Source organism: Macaca thibetana, chromosome 2 (genome assembly GCF_024542745.1).
Source record: "Macaca thibetana thibetana isolate TM-01 chromosome 2, ASM2454274v1, whole genome shotgun sequence".
In the NCBI taxonomy this organism is placed as follows: Eukaryota; Metazoa; Chordata; class Mammalia; order Primates; family Cercopithecidae; genus Macaca; species Macaca thibetana.
This window is the reverse complement of record NC_065579.1, coordinates 174,688,718-174,707,928: the sequence shown is the minus strand read 5'-3', so window position 1 is coordinate 174,707,928 and position 19,211 is coordinate 174,688,718. Positions and strand designations below refer to the sequence as shown.

At 39.9% G+C, this 19,211-nt stretch overlaps 1 protein-coding gene across 1 annotated transcript in view; it reads left to right on the top strand.

Moving 5' to 3' along the window:
- The first annotated feature begins 12,157 nt into the window (after positions 1 to 12,157).
- The window catches only part of COL8A1 (collagen type VIII alpha 1 chain), a 148,505-nt gene continuing 141,451 nt past the window's right edge, over positions 12,158 to 19,211 (top strand). The window contains exon 1 of the mRNA XM_050782052.1: positions 12,158 to 18,458. The gene's annotated coding sequence lies outside the window, so the exon portion shown is untranslated. The remainder of the gene's footprint in view (positions 18,459 to 19,211) is intronic.

Sequence of the window (19,211 nt, the reverse complement as noted above, 5' to 3'; positions counted from 1 at the left end):
AATCTGTGTCATTCAAGGACATCAGGAAATGAATCTCTTTGGTACCACTCACTCTTTTCCCATATAAAAAGTGGGGGCAGAGGAAAGTTTTCAGACCATTCAAAATGAGTTGCCTATATGCAGAATTTCTAATAAATCTGTACCAAATTATCTGCTATCAATGAGATGTTTTGGCTGGATTTCAATAAGGACTCTTTTTCTCCTAATTCCATTATGATTCAGCATTGAATTAATCTGTTTTACACAGGCAAATAAATGCATTTGGCATGTTAATGCTGAGTCTGAAGCATATCTCTGCCCATATGGGACAATATCTGAAATCATGAGGATATCACTACACACATTAGAAACACCTCCTCTGGGCAGAGTGCTGAAAGGAGAAAAATGTTTACAAAATATAAAACAGAGAAAAACTCTATATAAGAATTACTCTGTCACGGATCTGCGTTCTCTTTACACAGATCACTGGAACTCATTAAATTTTTTGACATACTAAGGCACAACTATTGATATAGTGTGTCTCATTTCGCATTTACCAAGTTTTAAAATACTACTTGCCCTACACTAATCATAGCCAATGAAAATGGAATGAGATGATACATATGGAATTGTTCTGAAAAGCCTCGAGGGCTATGTGTATTTAAGAGAGAGTGGTGATGTTGGTATTACCAGTGGTGGAAGTGTAGCCTTTTTTTTTTTTTTTTTTTTTTTTTGAGACAGAGTCTCACTTTGTCACCAGTCTGGAGTGCAATGACACAATCTCGGCTCACTGCAACCTCTGCCTCCCGGGTTCAAGTGATTCTCCTGCCCCAGCCTCCTGAGTAGCTGGGACTACAGGCATACCACACCCAGCTAATTTTTTGTATTTTTAGTAGAGACGGGGTTTCACTGTGTTACCCAGGATGGTCTCAATCTGCTGACCTCGTGATCCGCCCGCCTTGGCCTCCCAATGTAGTCAATTTTTTTACAGTCACCCTAATTTAGGGCCCACAGAGCATTAGTTCTGTGAGAAGCCCCTTGGAGGGCAGGCAGATTGTGGGGTTGGTTTTGCAGTCAAATAACCTCAGAAAACACTATACATGACATTTAACTTTTGAAATTTGAGAAGGACATTAGCCTTTCAAGGATTAGAATAGCCTTACAATAAAGAAATATGTTTAATTTTAATAATGCAGAATTTCTAAGATAAAAATGGATTTGAAATATTCTTTTCTACATAACATCTGTTAATATTCCAAAGCATTAGAGTTTCAAAGAGAATCATTATTATTTAGAAGGAACATAGAATTAAATGTTCAACTGAATGAAATGCTTATCATAATAGGCCAACTCCTTCCCCTCATGAAACCCCAAACTCTTGCCTATACTAGCAGCATGCAAAGTGGGATTCTTGATTTATGAGAAAGCCACTGACACTGGCATCCTCTTCAAAAATTAAAACCCAAGTTTGGGACTTAAAAACAATATCCCAAATGCCGATTATTTACACATGCCTATAATATTTTTGTCACAAAGAGAAAAAATCAGAGGAAAATATATTCATGGATTTTAAAGATGTATATAGCCCTCGTCTGAAAACGAAAATAAATCAATAAATGTTTATTAGCATGGTTAGCCCTATACTAGTGCTTTGAGTAACACAGCATTTCCTGCTTTCAAGGAGCTAATAGTCTTTTGGACCCCTCTATTTGAGAAATATATGTTCTAGAAGGTACAAGGAAGGACAAGATAACAAAACTTAAAATAATAGCTAATAGGCATTTGTTCAGATATAAACATAAGTTATCCTGATAAATGTCACCAGCTGTGAGAAACCCTCCTGGCCCAGCCACAGAGAGAGTGGGGAATGAAGAAGCCCATCTGATCCTGAACAGGTGTCCTTCCTTTGCCATGTGGCCAGATGAGACCCCAATGCCCTTCTAAAACTCTATAAGTCAGGCTTGATGGCACATGCCTGAAATCCCAACACTTTGGGAGGCCGAGTTGGGAGGATTGCTTGATCCCAAGAATTCAAGCCTAGCCTGGGCAACATAGTGAAACCCCATCTCTACTAAAAATACAAAAACAAAAAACAAATAGCTGAGTGTGGTAGCATGTGCCTGTGGTCCCAGCAACTTGGGAGGCTGAGATGTGAGGACTGCCTGAGCCTAGGAGGTGGAGGTCACGGTGAGACGAGATTGCACCACTGCACTATAGCCTGGCTGACAGAGTGAGACCCTGTCTAAAAAAAAAAACAAAAAAAAAACAAAAAAAAAAACCCCTCTATACCCTATGATAATAAATACAGCACAGAAAGTCTAATAAAAATATAAAAATGAAGTGTTCTGGAAAGAATGCAAAATGCAGAAAGGATAAATTGAAAATGTAAGAGAATAAGGAAATTAAAAAATAGAAGAAATGAGACTAAGAAAAATAAAATGAAACCAAGACAGAATGACACAAATTCCTTCTGTAAAATCCAATAAGGCCAAAACTATGTGTTACAACTTACAGAGCTTCATGGGATCTGACCACTTTTTTTGCCCAAGAATTTAAGTCTCATTTCTTAACAGGTCATTTCTCTTCCCACTCCCTTACCTAGTGATCTAAAGTTCATTTAGTCATGTGCAATAGCTGTGATGTTCTGGCAAAGAGACTTACCTATTTCCTTATGCATAAAATGAAACTCCAAGAGTTTGACTTTCCTTCTAGGAAAACAAACCGGCTGCCAGAAATGAAGAGATCTGGTACTGGCACGCTCAATGTGCTCACAAAACCATATGGTGGTTCTAAGCAGAAATGACAAGGGCCAACCATTATATGTCCACATTTAGGCAATACATTCATAAATAATATAAAAGCCAAGGTATATGGGGCTCTAAATTGTCCCCCTCAATGCCACAGAGACTCTCTAAAGATATCTAGAAATAGATATTAAAGGAAATAGATGGGAACTAGGCACCATGAGGGTGTCAAGCCATCATAGAGGGTCCAAAAATAAGTGCTCCCATTCTCAAGTGCACTCAGCATTAGGTACAACTTTTGCTCAGTCAGTCAGGCAAAACTCTTAGTGTGCAGTGGTATTTACAAAAGGGCATATTCTGACCCTTTACATTTCAAAGCAATGTTGAAATACATCTGTTCAAATAACCCTCCCACCTCGACTGACTCACCTGGCAGGAAGAGTTAGTTTCCTGGCCAGCATGCAGCCAGACCCTCCTGATCTTCAACCAAAATATATAAAGCATATCATTGTCTTTTCATCCCAAAAAGCACAGAGATGAACCAAGCTTTTCTTTTCTGTGTGTTACTTAAAGATATTCTCTGTCTTACACCTGGCATTCTCAGTAACCACCTCAAAGCTCCCTCCAATGAGGAGGCTCCATTAGATCTCCTATAGATCCCCGTACTTACCTTGCCCATAGAATTTACCTCAGTGAAGGGAAATTATCTATTTATTTTCCTCTCTCCCCTACAAGACTATTTAAAATCCTCAAATATGGAAAGCAAGCCATATTGATCTTCAGAACTCATTTCTATGACCCTGCAAGAAATGTACCAGGAAACTCTAAATGTTTGTTTTTGTTTTGTTTTGAGGCAAATGGGGTAAAGGGGGCTGGGAATAGGGAAAGATAAGAGAGTATTTATTTTTTAATCTCTACAATTCACACATACATATTGACCACCTTACTCTATGCTAGGCTTAGTGTCAGGAAAAAGGGTTAGGCTCTCAAGGAAAAAGCAGTAAAGTTGAAAAGAAAAGAGGTTAACATATGTATAAGACAAGGTAGACTGTAAAAAATTGCATAAGAGAAGCACCAATTTTCCTTGGCACTTCATAAAACTAACCAGAAATCATTTCCTGAAGGTGGCATGGAAGTAATAAAGGATTTGAGCATGTGTCCGTAGGTGGACCCAGCAGCAGGAGCTCCATTAGCCCCCATGCGGGATCTGAAAAGTTGACAAACAAACATTTTGAAAAGCAGATTGTTTCCCCTGACTGAAGCATAAGGTATGTAAATCAGAATGGAAATAAAGACTGGTCCTGAACCTTGGAAAGGGGCTTTGAATGCCAACCACAAATTTAGGGGTTTTTGTAAATGGTGTGATGCCATCAACAATGTCTGAACAAGGGTATCACATAATTTTTGCCGGGTTTACGGTGATTGCTCTGGAGGCAGCATGGGAGGTGGTTTGGGAATAGGACATGCCAGTCTCAGGCCAGCACACCTGTTAGATCTCTCATCCCAGATCTTCATTTTTGCCTTTCAAATCAGAGTTTTCAAATCATGAAAAATCTTAGGCTGTATAGGATATAATAACTGAGCAGAAAATACTGGATTTACTAAAATTGAACATGAGGTAAATATTAATAAGAACATAAGAGACTAAACCATGAGTAGATGGAACAGAAGATAGACGATAAAGCAGAGACAAGGAATTATTCATAAGGGAAGTCTAGGATTAAGACAATTCCCGTATGGTAGCTAGGGTCTAAGATAGCACATAGTGGGAGTGAATTCTATTTCTACTCCCCTGGAAGGCTTTTTAGTTTTCTACCCTTGAGTGGGAAAAAAAAAAAAATACCTGGGCTACATTGCTCTCCTTCCATTGCCCTGCCCCCATGAGAGAATCTCAACAATTAAATTCCTTAAGGAATAAATAAAGGTTGAGGTGACTTTAGTTGACATTGGTAATAGGGAGAGTGAAAGCTGAAAAAAAGGTTCAGAGACCTTAATAAAAGTCTAATAGTTTGGAGAACTAGAAAGAGCTACAATAATTTACTTTATAGCAAAAAGGGTGACCACATTTTTCCTAATTAAATAAAGGGGGTACAGCACTGGGGAGAAGGAACCATTTACAGTGGGAATAGAGAGTTTCTTAGGAAATCAAGCTAATATATGCAGACATCAAGTAAATTTGTCACAACAGGGAAAATTTTCAGAAACCAGAGATCTGTGTGGTGTGGTTACATTTCCATCAATCAAAAGGACAATACTACTTGCTTCAGAAGAATAGAGTTAAAGGGCTGATGGCTGGGTCTGGGAGATGCTTACCAAGACTTGAAACTTAGAGAGGCAATGGTTGCAGTAAAGAGCTACTTAAGGAACAATGGTAAGCCCCACCTTTTGGGATTCTGTACCTAGGATACAAAAAAGGTTTAATATTAAGGTGTACTCTCCTTGGAACAAACACTCCAGTAATGAATTAGGAGCTCTTCCATGCTGTGATGGTTAATATTAGACATCAGTTTAACTGGATTGAGGGATACCTAGATGGCTGATGAAGCATTCTTTCTGGGTGGGTCTGTGAGGGTGTTGCCAGAGGAGATGGACATTTGAATCAGTGGACTAGGAGAGGAAGACCCACCCTCAGTGCAGGTGGGCACCATCCAATCAGCTGTCAGGGTAGCTAGAACAAAGCAGGTGGAAGAAGGGGGATACATAGCTTGCTTTCTAAGTCAGATTTCTCTTTCTCTCTTCCCATGTGGTGCTGGAAACTCAGCTTCTCCTCCTCCTGTCCTTGGACATCAAACTCCAGGTTCTTCAGCCTTTGGACTCTGAGACTTGCAGCAGCAGCCCCCCAGGGGCTCTCGCGCCTTCAGCCTCAGACTGAGTGAGTGCTGCACTGTCAGCTTCCCTGGTTTTGAGGCTTTCAGATTTTGAGCCATTACTGGCTTCTCTCTTTCCCCAGCTTGCAGGGCACTTCACCTTGTAACCATGTGATTCAATTATCCCTGATAAACTCCTATATATCCTACTGGTATGTGTGTGTGTTGTGTGTGTGTGTGTGTATCTCCTACTGGTTCTCTTCCTCCTGAGAACCCTAAGACACATACCTAAATTGAGCATGTGTAGCATTGTATGTTGAGTTGACTTCATGGGGATGTTGAGCAAGTGGAGTGCCCACCAACTGGCACAGAGCAGGCATCTGGAAGGTGGAAAGAACTTTCGAGAGGGTCTGGTTAAGCCTCCTTATTTTACAAATGCAAACACATTTACAAATGCAAACACTGAGTCCAAAAAGGATAAAACACCTACCCCAAGTTTTCACTTGGATAGTTAGTGGCAGAACTGGGACTGAACTCCAGATTTTCTGACTCTCCATGCACTGCTCTTTGCAAAGCCAGCAGGAGCTGTGAGGCAGTCATCTGTGGGGTCACCCACATCAGTCAGCTCTACCCTATGGGCCAACAGGAAAACAGTGACTCACAAAATCCAATGGTCCTTTGGAATGCGTAAGAGGTGTGCCTGTCTTCTGTGCTATAAAGCGTTTTCCATTTTTGTAAATAAAATCCCATTTTAAATGCCCTAGGAGAGTTGGCAATTTTAAGTGCCTTACGGACTACGATCATATATGGTCATGCTTAGCACGGACTAAGACTGACTGACGGATGAGTCATTTGATAGATGGAGAGCAAATTTCTGTACCGTATTTCAAATTGTCAGATTTGCTTCAAGTGAGCACACCTGTCTGTGACTTTTGCTTAGGCCAAAAGCCACATTCATTTGCATTTTAAAGCTCTAAGGAGTGAAAGGAAGAATCAGAGCTTGAAATCTGGCCTGGGCAGCACAAACAAATAGTTGAAAATTAACTATTTGAGAACATAGATGTGAATGTGAAGTTTTTAAAGCCAGATCGCATTGTTTTCTGATCCAGAAATCGTTGAAAACTCAAGGATCTCATGGATCAGGTATATTATTTAGGGATAATGTAAAGCTACATCAGGTGAGAAAGAGACTGGGCTCCTCGGACACACAGAGAAGACACCACCCTTTATGTGAATCCCATATGTCATCCTGGCCACACCGTGAGAGGATCCTGCCTTCCTACTCCCTTCCTGCAACCACACAGGGCACTCCAGGGAAACTGGGCTAGAACCACTACTGTTTCTGCCACCTTGCTCAGGCCTCCAAGTCTGCAGGATGCAAACACTCTGTGTTCTCTATTCCCAACAGTCCGAGAGGTACAGGCAAGCATTTATCTGCAAAGTTACAATAAAGACCCAATATTCAAAGAAAAATGAAATCTTGAAAATATGCCATTTTCACCATGCCATTCTATTGCTCAAAAATCTTCATCGATTCTGCATTGCTTACAGAATACAGTTCAGACTACTGAGGTGACCTCATCCCGCCTCTCCATTTCTCAGCCTCATTGTTCTACTACATAAACCCTTCTATTCTGTCATGCTGGCCAATTCACCACCTTCTGAATATTCCTGTGATTTCCCTGGTTGCACACATACCCTCCCTTGCCTGGAATGTACTACTGTGCATCGCTCATCTATTCAAATGCTACTTTCCATGGCTCAGCTCAAATGCCACCTCCTCCCTGAAGTCTCTTCACTAAAATTCAACTATCAAGATTTCATGCTTTTCTTCCTTTGTGAGAACAGATGTCTTATTTTCTTCTGCTTTGAATACCTCACATTGATATCCATTTTTAATAAATATTTGTTAACTGATTAATTCAAAATAAACTCCAAAAAAGGATTACATTTGCAAAGTTCTCAAAAGTAAGGTAATGATCTGTAGCTGTTATAGCCACACAATGGAAACTTCAGAGCATCTAGTATGTTGTCATTGGATTCCTTTCCTTCCACAGAAGACCAAACTAGGTCATTTCAAACCTCAGTCACCTTCAGATTGATTCTAGGAAGGGCACACTAAGAGTCAGCAAAGAGATCACATTCCTGGATTCCTGACTTGTTGTCCAGATCTGCTACTGAATCAGATTCAGGCAAGTGTGAACGGGAGAAAGGAACTAATCATAAGTGCCATCCAAACAAAATGAAAGCAGTGCTTTTGTTATGTTGGCTGGATAATCAGGTTTGAAAGGAGGAAAGAATTAAAAATAAGAAGAGAAATACAGCTTACAGCCATCAATTGTCTTTTCTTCAAATGTGCTTTTCTTCCCTTTCGGGTTTTTTTTTTTTTTTTATACGTATGTGATGGAACTGGAATGTTTGAGAGGCATTAACTTAGGATTGAAAACATGATTTGTTGTAATCGATAAGGGTATTTACTAACATGCTTTATCACCCAGATTCTCCTCTAAGAGTTCCATTTTGTCTCCCCAGAACACATTTCTTTGCTAAATTAAAAAGTTCCAAAAGTGCTATCGTGCTTGTAAAATCACATCTGATTTCAGGGTTAGGTCCAAGAATAAATAATGCAGTCCTATTTCTAGGTCGAGTAACAAGTGTTACTCATTTGACAGACTTCACTCAGTAGATTTGTCCATGTCCTCAAAAGACATACTACTTGGGAAGAGGAAAACTGAGTTAGGGAGGGTAAGAAGAGTGTAAAACCAAATAGCCAATGGGCAGAAAAGTTGATGTGAAAGTTTTAGCTTTCTAAGTATTCATTAAACTAACAAATGCTGACCGATCTCTATTGTCAGTGCTCAATACTGCTGTTTATTCAATTAGCCAGACTATATATATTTATATTTATTGAGCACTTATTTTTTGCTAGCTAGTAAGCCACTAGCTATAACTTTGTGCAGCCAAAAAATTATTGAATATAATTTGAATAGGGAACGTAGAGATTAAAAATTATAAAAATTAAGGCAAATAATCAATAATGCAAAACATCATGAATAAATTTGAAAACTCTGATGTCAAATTTGTGTTTACAATAAAAATTTTAAATTTTTTATTTCATATGATTGTTCTTGCTTCATATCCCAGGCACATGGGAGTTTAGTTCATTGACTCCCATGTGTAACCAGTTGAGAATGAGCTTAGTTACAAAGGAAGCAATTGAGGCTTTGAGCTCTTGAAGCTAACAGATGGAAATACGTATGTAAAAAACTAAGTCCAGTGTAAACTCGGCACATATGGATGTAAGTATTATTATTACTCAAATGGCACTATTGGGTATTTTCTTAATAGATTCTTTTAAAATGCTTTTTTATGGTTGTGGACCCTTTTTAGACCAATAGTTCTTAAGAAGAGGAGGGGATTTTGCCCCTCAGGGACAATTGGCTAAATCTAGAGACATTTTTTATTTTCACAACTGGGTGGGGAGTGCGGAATGGGTACTGCTACTGGCATCTGGTGGATAGAGACCGGGGATACTGCTTAACATTCTACAATGCACAGGAAAGATCCCTACAACAAAGAAATATCCTCGAGAAAGTTTCAGTAGTGCTAAGTTTGAGTAATTCTGCTCTTCACCATCATGTTTCCTTCTCTTGGAGCTTGGTACCAGCCAAAGACATCAGGATCTAACTTGAGACCAACCTAAGTGTTCTATGTGGCAGCCTGATGTACTGAAGAGTGCCTAAGGTTTGCAAGCCGGCTAGCTGTGGTTCCCCATCTCGCTAGCTTGAGCCAGTTATTTAAACCCTTAGAGATGCCTTTCTTTAAATTAAAAAAAAAAAAAAAATCTGCGCTATATGAATCATACCTACCTCATAAGGTTGCGGTGAACACTGAATCAAGTACATATACATATTCAGTACAATTATTTCATTCCTTTATTATTTCTAGCCTACTCATCTCTCCCCCCTCCCATTCCTGCCTTTTCCCCCTCCCGGTACTGCATCTCCCACCCCAAGTCTCAGGATCTCTTTTAAAATGCTTTAATTCCTTTGGTGGCAAAAATCAGGCTTGGGCTAGGAAGTGAGTCACCACTCAGCAGCGAAAGGAGCTTGTTTTTCTTTCTCTGAATGCATTTCTTAGTAATTTCAGACTGATCCTTTAGCCACTTGTTGGTTGAATCCTCTCTTAATGTTTAAGACACACCGAGAAAGCGCTGTGGCACCAAGACGTTTTCCGATTGTTAGGAATGAGAGTGTTTTAAATACCGAAAATAACCAGAGGGCAGAGAGCTCTGAAATCCTATGTTACATAAGCAGATGCTGGAAGACCCAGGCTGGTTCTGAGGTTCCTCTCTCCACAAGCAAGTCCTCGCGGATCCTCCCCGTTGCTGGATTTACTTTAATGCTGCCGAAGTCTCAAGAGGGGCCTCTGGATGCTCAGAAGACAGGGAGCGCAGGAACTTTCTTGTCAAATAAGCCTTGCCTGGAGGGAGAGGGACGGGGCGGTTTTCACCTGCGGGCGGTGGGACGGGGCTGCGGGCTGGGGGCTGCCTGGTTCCAGGCTGTGTCAGTGCCTCCGGCTCCAGGTTCGGGTCCAAGCCTGCACTTCGGCTCTGCTGCTCGGACGCCCCGCTTCCCCTCCCTTGCCTCGCTTAGAAACCCTTCAGTTCTCCCGGACCGCTATGTAGCTTTTCAAATTCCCAAATTCCCAGAAAACACCTTCAAAAGTCACAATCACCCACAACTCCCTCTGCCAAAAAATGTCATGCAAAAACGGAAAATACTCCAATTCCCCTTTCCTCCCAGACTCTCTCGCGCGCTCTCTCTCTCTCTCTCTCTGTCTCTCTGCTATTCATTTTCTCCCCCACCTTTCCCCATCTGTGGTCTAGATCCCTTTCTCTATTTCTCGTTCCCTCTCTTTTTTCCCTTCTCCCTCTCTCCCTTTTCCACTCCTTCCTCCGTCGTGACCGCGCCCCCCCTCCCCCGCCCGGTCGTCTCTCCTCCGCCTCGCGGGCTCCCGTCTCTGCCCTCTCCTCCCCTCCCCAGAGAAGAGTGTCCAGCTCCTCCAGAGGCTGCCCGCCCGCCGCTCCTTCCCTGCCCACCTACTATGAGGAGCAGCTCCTCCCACCTGCCCATAAAAGCCAAGTGCATGTTACCAGCAGCGGATCACAGCCCTTCCCCGATCCTCTCCGTGGGAGCCCGCGAGCCTCTCTCCCTGATCTTACGTGCTCAAGGTAAGATAGCGCTTCTGCAGGCAGCTGACCTACCGGGGGTTGCTGTGGGGGAATAAGACACCGTCTGGCCAACGCGTTTGCTGTTTGGTTAGAGCTGATTCTTACGGATGCGCGATCCGCTGCTCCTTTAACTAGCAACTGGTTTGAAAACAAACTTCTGTTTGAATGGTAAAATAAAAGCTCCTTTAGAGAAGAAACAGCAGCATAAATATTGCGAAAACCTTTCTCTTTTTAATCACTTTTTCTCCTGTTGCTGACTGTTGCTGAGGTTAAAATGTATCTGTTTGGGGTGTTGTACTGACGTTTTTCATTGTACATATTTCACACATCAGTGGGGGCAAGGCAAACGTCAAAAATGTCATTTGAAAATGTACTTTGAAAGAACACAGTTAACTTCCTAAAAATAGCACAGTCAAAAGGTCTGCTAACAATTTTGTGATGTTTTCCAAACCCCCAAGACAGCTTCTGTAGTCCTTTAAAAAATATCTTTCCAGGTTTTAGCGCTTGGAAAAAATGATGTGAACGGGTGCCCTTTGCACGGGGACAGTATATCAGGTGGCTGGTAGATAGGAAAGAACAAATCCAAATTTACAAGCCAGGGTAGAATGTACTCTCTCACCAGGCTATCTTTTCACGACATCCTAAAATGAGAATTGTGATGGAACTAAGAAAGTGTATAAAAGAACTTCATGAATTTCTGTACACACACCTAAACACAAAGCGTTTCAATATGTTTCACAGTAAGAGAATAATACAGGCCAGATTATACAATACTTCTGTGCACACCAGATGGTTGTAAAGAAAGATCAGCTAGAAAGGCTTTGTAAGTTTTAATCCTTTTTTCACACGTTTTCCCCCTCATTTAGTAAATTAAAACCTACCTGATTGGCATCCAATTATCAGTGTTTAAACTACCCGCTTTAAAATAAAATGATCTCTTCTTATTCCTAAGGTAGAATAAATGTGCACCTGTGAAAAGAAAAACATACACCACAGCCACTTCTGTAAAACCAGACACTTGGTCCATGAAGTTTGCCATCAAATTCTGTGGGTTGTGTGGGATGAAACTCTCTCATGTGGGAGAAAAAACCTCTTCAAATGTTTCCTCTGGGGAATTGCACAAGACCACTTAGAGAAGGCAAACCAAAACTGCCAGTCAGGAAACCAAACCACTCTTTTAGCCCTTAAGGTTCTTAAAGTAAGAAGAGAAATGAATTCTTTATTTTTTGTTTGTTTGTTTATATTATCTCATGTGGAAAGAAAAAACTCATCGAAGCTGTATAAAATTCTCCCCTATTAACAAAACAAGACTCATTAGAAATTTAACTTAGGTCTTCCAAACCGTTTCTCCTTAGCTTTTGCATATCAAAAGTAATAAAAATATTTAAAAGATCTGTTTGAGATGGAGAGGATTCAGTGCTGTTACTCAAATGCAAGAGTTATATGTAAACTTTCAGTCATGTTAAATTTTTCTTCATTGGAAAAAAATATTGCAAGAAGTGCAGTTTCCTTTAAGCAAATGATACAAAATTACTATTGGCCAAGATAGTATATGGCCTGAGCATATTAACATACCTTTTATCTCATGCCACAATGCAGACTGCTTGCTTTATATCTGATGTACATAGGTAATCAACCATGACAAGAGTACAGGTATGGGACAAGGCCAAAGCAAGTATGTGGCACATTCAAGTTAATTCTTCTTTTATGATAGTGCCTGACTCACATCCATTATCACAAGGATGAAAATACGCTGCTTCATTCTCCCGATCCCCTTGGGAAGTTATCTTTCCTTGGGGTGGAGGGGGAAATGCTCCCAGTTTAAATGAGCTTCCAGTTATTCCTAAGTTTGGGGATAAAAGTATTCTCCAAGGGTTTGCTTCTGCTTTCTCTGGCAATTAGTGCACTGGACCAGCTATGAACCTTTTAGCAGTAACTGCCTTCCCTATGTCCTATCAAGTTCAAGCCCCTAAATAACTGAGTGAGATCATCTTAGTTTGCTCATGATCTAACGTTCCCAGGGGCAAAGCTATCCTTTCTCCATAGGGTACATACCAAGCAAGATGACACTACTCTTCTTAAGCTTTTAGAAAAATCAATGTTGAAGTTTCATGTAGTTGCCCCCCAATCTCCCCTTCTGCATAGGATGTGGATACTTCACGTGAGTCTCTTCTTTTTGCCATTATGTAGCTGCCTCTTGATCAAGTCCATGACTATACCCAACCAATGCATTGCAGCGGGCTTGGGAGGACTTCTTAATGTTTCTCAGAAAAGACAAGATGAGAAACTGCCCCTTTCATTAGAGACACAAGAAGGGCACTCTACTGATTTTGAGGGCTTGCTGTTCCTACAGAAACGTGCATTTTAGATGTTCTCCTAATGTCAAAATTATAAAATGATATCCTTTTCATGATCAGAAAACATATGCCACTTTATTCCTATTTGTGAAACAAAAATCAAGGAGAAGGGATTGGGGTGAAAAGGGACTTGAAAGAGAAGCTGGAGGAATCACAGAAGTGCCCTAGGAGAAAAGCAAGATTAGGAGCTCTGTTACGAAATGTAACTTCCCCCAACCCTCATTTATGTGAACATGAGGGGATGGGGAAGAGTAAAAATCCATGTCTGCTCTTGTCTTTTTATTTGTTGTTTTTTAATCAATGAAAGTATAAGATCCATCTTTACTCTGCCCCTCTCCTTAGCCCTCCTTCTTTAACAGAAAAGAACAGCTTGGTTCTAATGATGAAAATGATTTCAGGTTTGCCCATATTTAAAAACCCACAGTAATTTGCGAGTCATAATTCTAAAAGCTATACTATGAGTAAAAAAAAAAAAAATCCTTAAAACATGTTTTTAACTAATGGATGGGTCATGTCTACAAAACCAACCCTCAGTCTCCTGAAAAGCGTAATGTTGAGTGCTTATTTGCAAGCTAAAAGTTACAAACAGCAATTTACTCCTTATCCATGGTTACTCACTTTGGTGTGGAAACTTGCAGAGAGATTGAGACACACTGTATTTCCTAAAACCTCTGGTCCTCCAAGTAACCCTCTGGGAGCTAGGTGTTTCTGCTTTGACCTGCTTCTCTTCAACCAGACCCCTATAAACATACATGTACATAAGTTAAAGAAGGTACAGATCGTGAAACTTGAGTGTATTCTTGTGAATGGTGCACTATTCTAACTATTGAGTGAAAAGAAAACCGAAAGGAGAGGAGAGGAGAATTAAGGGGAGAATGAATGCCCTTAGGAATTTAGAGAATCTTTCTTTTTAGCATTGTGTGAAAAGGATCTCTCAATCCCTAAAGGAATACACATTTTTTTTAAAGAACCTGTTCATAAGTTGTCACAAAATGCTAAGAATATAATGAAGATCTTCCAGTGACCTGGCAGACCTGGTTACACCCCGCAGTACTAAATTATAGCTCTACTAAACTCCCCCTTTCTAGAGAGATAAGGAGTGAGAAGTATGAGCATGAACCACATTTCAACACCAACAGAGCAAAGCTGCTAATCAGAGATCCCTCTATCACTTTAGTAACTGTTTGTTGTTTGAGGAAGAACGTTCTTCATAGTTTTTCCTCAAGCAGATTTGCAGGAATGGGGTTAAAGGGAGTCACACAAGGTTAGAATGTCTGTAAGCCTGGAGCCCTGTGTACTCAAATCCATGAAGCCATTGAAATTGCATCAGATCAAACTGGAGTGAATGAAACAAAAAGTGTTCACCAAAACGGATCATAATCAATTAAAATAAAAATAATGAATTCTAACTTCTAAATGTAGAATAAGAGCAAAAGCAACAACTTTAGCTGACTATGTAAAATATGAACACACACCTGACAATTCACCTTCAGTGTCCTGTATTTATTTGGTGCTCACTTTCATTGTCCCTCCTGGACAACAAAAACTGACCCTTCTCGCCTTCAGCAAATCTTTCAGGATATGCAGATGCAGTCATATGTGACATCTCCTTTGTTCTTTCACTGGAAGAAATCTCTTTTTAATTCTCATAGAACAAGTTTCTAAAGAACCACTCATACTTGTGGTTTCTCTCATTATCAAAAATTTCCTCATACTTCTCTTAAATAGGATATAAATTTCCACCCTATCAAATGTAAAAGTTTCACATTTTTCTAAACTTTAATTCACATACCTAGAAGAAAGTAATTTAAAATTGCTACTTGCCTCCAACAGAGGATCTGAGATGAGGTTTCAAGATAAGCCGTTTTACTTATCCAGTACCTATTACAACTACTTGGAAATTAAAAAAAAAAACCTTAGAGAATCACAAAAGGTAAAATACTGGAAAAGACCTTGGAGTTAATTGTAACTAAAAGTTAATTTTACAGGTGCAAAAAATCAGAAAGGTTAATGTCTTTCCCGAGGCCACCCAGATGAGTATAGCACACCCAAGGCTGGAGTTCATACAGCCAAAGTCTCCAACCCATGCTTAATCTTGAATAACTACAGTGTGGCTCCTTGTATAATGTGAATCTAAGGTGTCTTTGACTATGCTGAGCATTCTGTAGGCACTTAACATACAGGGCTCTCAGAAACCATAGCTTGGTAGAAGTTTGGACTACAGCTATACCTCCACTACCAAATGTCTAGGACACATTGATATAAATTCTTGTAAAGAGTGAAGTCAGTGGTCATCACCATCACATGGATGGTATGTTTTTTACCAGCCCAGGATATGGTACATAGTAGCTGCTCAGTAAATCTGCGTTGAGTGGGTGAGTGAATGGGGAAAAAAGCTAAGTATAAAATATCCATTTTCCTAAACTCCTTTCTTACTTGTAGAAAATATAGTCCATAAAACTACTTTCTACAAAGTAAGGGATTTACAAAGTAAATTTTACTTTGTAGAAAATAGAGTCTATATAGACATATAGTGACTCAGGTCTCAAATGTATTGAGTTTAAGATTCTCCCTTGCTTTGGGAAATATAGGAGAGTTCATTTTAACCTTAGCAATGGCTAAGCTATTTTCCTGTCTTTAGTGTTCTCACTAGTTCTTCCCACATTTACCTGAGTTCTAGAAACTATATTATTTTTTACAGGAGGCTTAAGATCTAGTTCTAATATTCATTTGAGGAACAAATGTATTAGAATGTGATCATTTACAGCGTAATTCTCCTCTTCCACCCAACAGACAATGTGTTGCCAATTTAACCATTTTGTACCTTCCTCCGCCTTTAATGAGAGAAAGAGCAAAATACCCATAATGGATAATCAGGAAAAACATTAAGGGACACATCGGTCAGAATGTGTAGGTATGAGATTTGTTGTAACAGAGGGGACAGGTGATCAAGGGACCAAGAGTATAGAGACAGAACAGTGAAGCTAAGAGAGTTGATTCCTCTGAAACAGAAGAGGGAGAATCTCCAAGAGTTTTGAAGTACTACAAGAGATTTTAATAGGATTGTCTAAAACCAGACCCTCTCAAATGCTTGAGAGATGACTTTCTGTTTGAGTCAGGGTTCTTTAAATACAATACTAATTGAAGCCTGGATCACAGAGGTGTGAAAGCTTTACTATATTTATTAAAACTTCTTATCCTTTGATGGGACCTCAAGTGGGAAAAGGTGAAATGGGACCTCATTTCACCTCCTTTTAGACTTGACTCTGACCCAGGATAATAACTCCATGGAAGTCAAGTCATTGAAATGTTCACTGCTAAAATAACAGCACAATTACTGGTAACACATAAAGTCACTCCACCATAGAAAGTGATGAAGGCAGGAAAGAATATTCTTGTATTGTTTCTGTAAACAATTTACCCTGAATAAGCGGACAGATGTTAGCCCAGATGCTTCTTCACTTTCCTCTGAAGCATGCCTGACAATTGTTTCCATATCTCCGAAATAGTGTGTTTCTAAAATTGATTTATTATATGTTAAATTTAACACAGTCTATGGCTAAGCATGATTGTGAAAACATTCTTTTAAGTAAGTCTTTTTTGAAGACTGTCTCTCTTAAGCTTCCAATTGATGTGTTTACACCACAGGATATTTAGGCGTTGGATCATTTGATGTGCTGAGACTGAAGACAATTAATCACTTCACGTGCTACTTTTCCAACGCTAACTAAACAGGCCTGGGTGTGGGTGTCAGCTGTCAACCTCTCTAGGAAATAACATGCATCTAGCCTATTGGGGAGCTTCTCTAGTCCCCTCTGTTAGCTAGATAAAACAGCTGCTTTTTGGAAGTCTGGGCCAATGGCCTCCATAATTGAGGCTTCATGTTCTAAGGCAATTATAGCTAGTTTATGGCAGCAGAGGGGTTAAGTTGCAGCTGCCATCAGTTCAGTAGGAGGATTTCAAATATTACCAGCTGACTAAAGAGCACTGCAATGGGGCAGGTGGGAGGCATTTTCAAGCAATCATCCCATTGAGGATCTTCCTCCAACTAGCATGCTGTCTACACTCTGACGATAAGCCTAAACTTCATTCATAAATTCAGTGATGATTGTACATTATTGTATTTCTTTAAAGATCCACTTAGCGATTGCCCAGCCTTAAAGTCCAGGAGTCATGGTGTTGATCAGTGCTCTCAATCCAAACAAGCGGCTTCTTGTTAAATGGCAGATGTAAGATTAAAGCCAAAAAGTACATGAAGGGAGGCACTAGGGGGAGCTAAGAATTTGTGAGTTAGGTAGCCAAGATTGTTGAGGTTGGAAGAATGAGGAAAGAAAGGGGATCTGTGGCGAAAATATGCTATCGGATCCACAGTTCCTAATTTAAGGGCATGTCTAGTCCCTTTTCCAGCCCCCAGCTAATTACAATCCCCAGCTGCCCAAATGGAGAGGGAGGTTGTTCACCAGTAGAGGGAGCCAGGGGCTGGGTGTCTCAATAGAAACAGATCTGTTCCCAGAAGGGTACTTTAGATTTAAATTTTTCAGATCGAAGGCAGAGCAAAGTGTCCTTTACAACCAATGGCTAAAATGTATACCATAGTAATACATCACATTGTTAGTTTTCTTTAAAAAAAAAATCCTAATTTAAGCCTCTAAGAATAAATCACCCACATTTCTGGCATTAGCAATGCCTGAAATGTCCAGGCTTGTGGAAGTTTATTTGAAAGAAAACTAAAACAATCTTAGAAAATGTTCTTTCCAAGGCTACCACCAGCCAAGACTGAATCTAAATGCTCAGTTCAGTAATAAACAAAGCCTGGCAGCTGGGGGTCAGTGAGAGACAAGCGCTAAGTCTGAGGAAGCCTGCGGTGACTAGACCCTCCCTGTCAGCAGAGTAATGGGAAGGGAGCTGGGAGAAAAAAGACAGAAATGGGCCAAACAGGCTTCTCCAGCCCAGATGGCCCAGAACCTGCTCCCCTAAATCTGGGTCTCTCCAGGGAGCAGTCAGGGTCTTGCCTAGACTGAAGTGAATACCTTTCTGTTGAACATTTCCATTGCACAGCTGTGTAGGGATGGCTTGTTAAGACTTGAGATACTTGCATAATTCAGAACCCTTTGGGGGATAGAGATCAATTAGGACCATAAAAAAAAGAATCCTTGGCACACCAGAGGAGAGCTGCTTGCTTAGTAAAAATTATGACATTCACAGCAAAACAGCAATCCTCTAAGATCATTTTTTGTGTCCATAGAGATGAAGCTATGGAGTTGGTGTGCATGTGACTTGCAAATCACCAGAAAATCTTCAGTGTTTTAATTTCAAAAACACCTTGACTGTCTCTGGGGTAAGGAGCATATCACTGATCATCTCTGTGCCTTTATTTATTTATCTTAAGCAGAACAATTTTTAAATAACTACCTTCTTTGCCACTTAGAGACATGTGAGGTCTTGTCAAGTATTTTTCAGAAAGATACTAATTAAGCATGCATTTTATGGTTATTCATTTAGTATGGTACATGGATTATACTTACAATACCTAGGAAGGGCTCAAAGTATTTATACAAAATCAGTCAAAATGTGATAAAATGTCAAATAGCCAGATAACCTTCCAAGATACAGCAAGAGTATTTTTGTTTCTTAGAATACAGAGGTCAATCCCACATATCTCAAAAGGCCAAACAAGATCAAGGGTAAGTGGAAAGTAAAAAAACAAACAATAATTAGAAAATGGCTTAAAGAGTCTTAAAAGGCCTATATTCTTACCAATCTATATTTTGAGACCAGCCAAAGGGGAATTTCTCACATACAATACAGGGTTTCTGATGTAAAAACTCTATTTTAACTGGAGAAAGATAACTGTTTAATAATGACTTTTGTATAAAATATCTACATCCCTTGCTTCAATATTTTCCAAAGTGCGTTTCAAAACACGACTACCTGGGATTGATCGATGTTTATACCAGAAAAGGTTCTGTGGTCAAATAAGTTTTAGAAACACTCAATGAAACAATATTAAACATTTTTATTCACTGCATGACTTTACAGAAATTTTTATATGCTATATATTTTTTCATCCTCCAAAGACATTACAATCAAG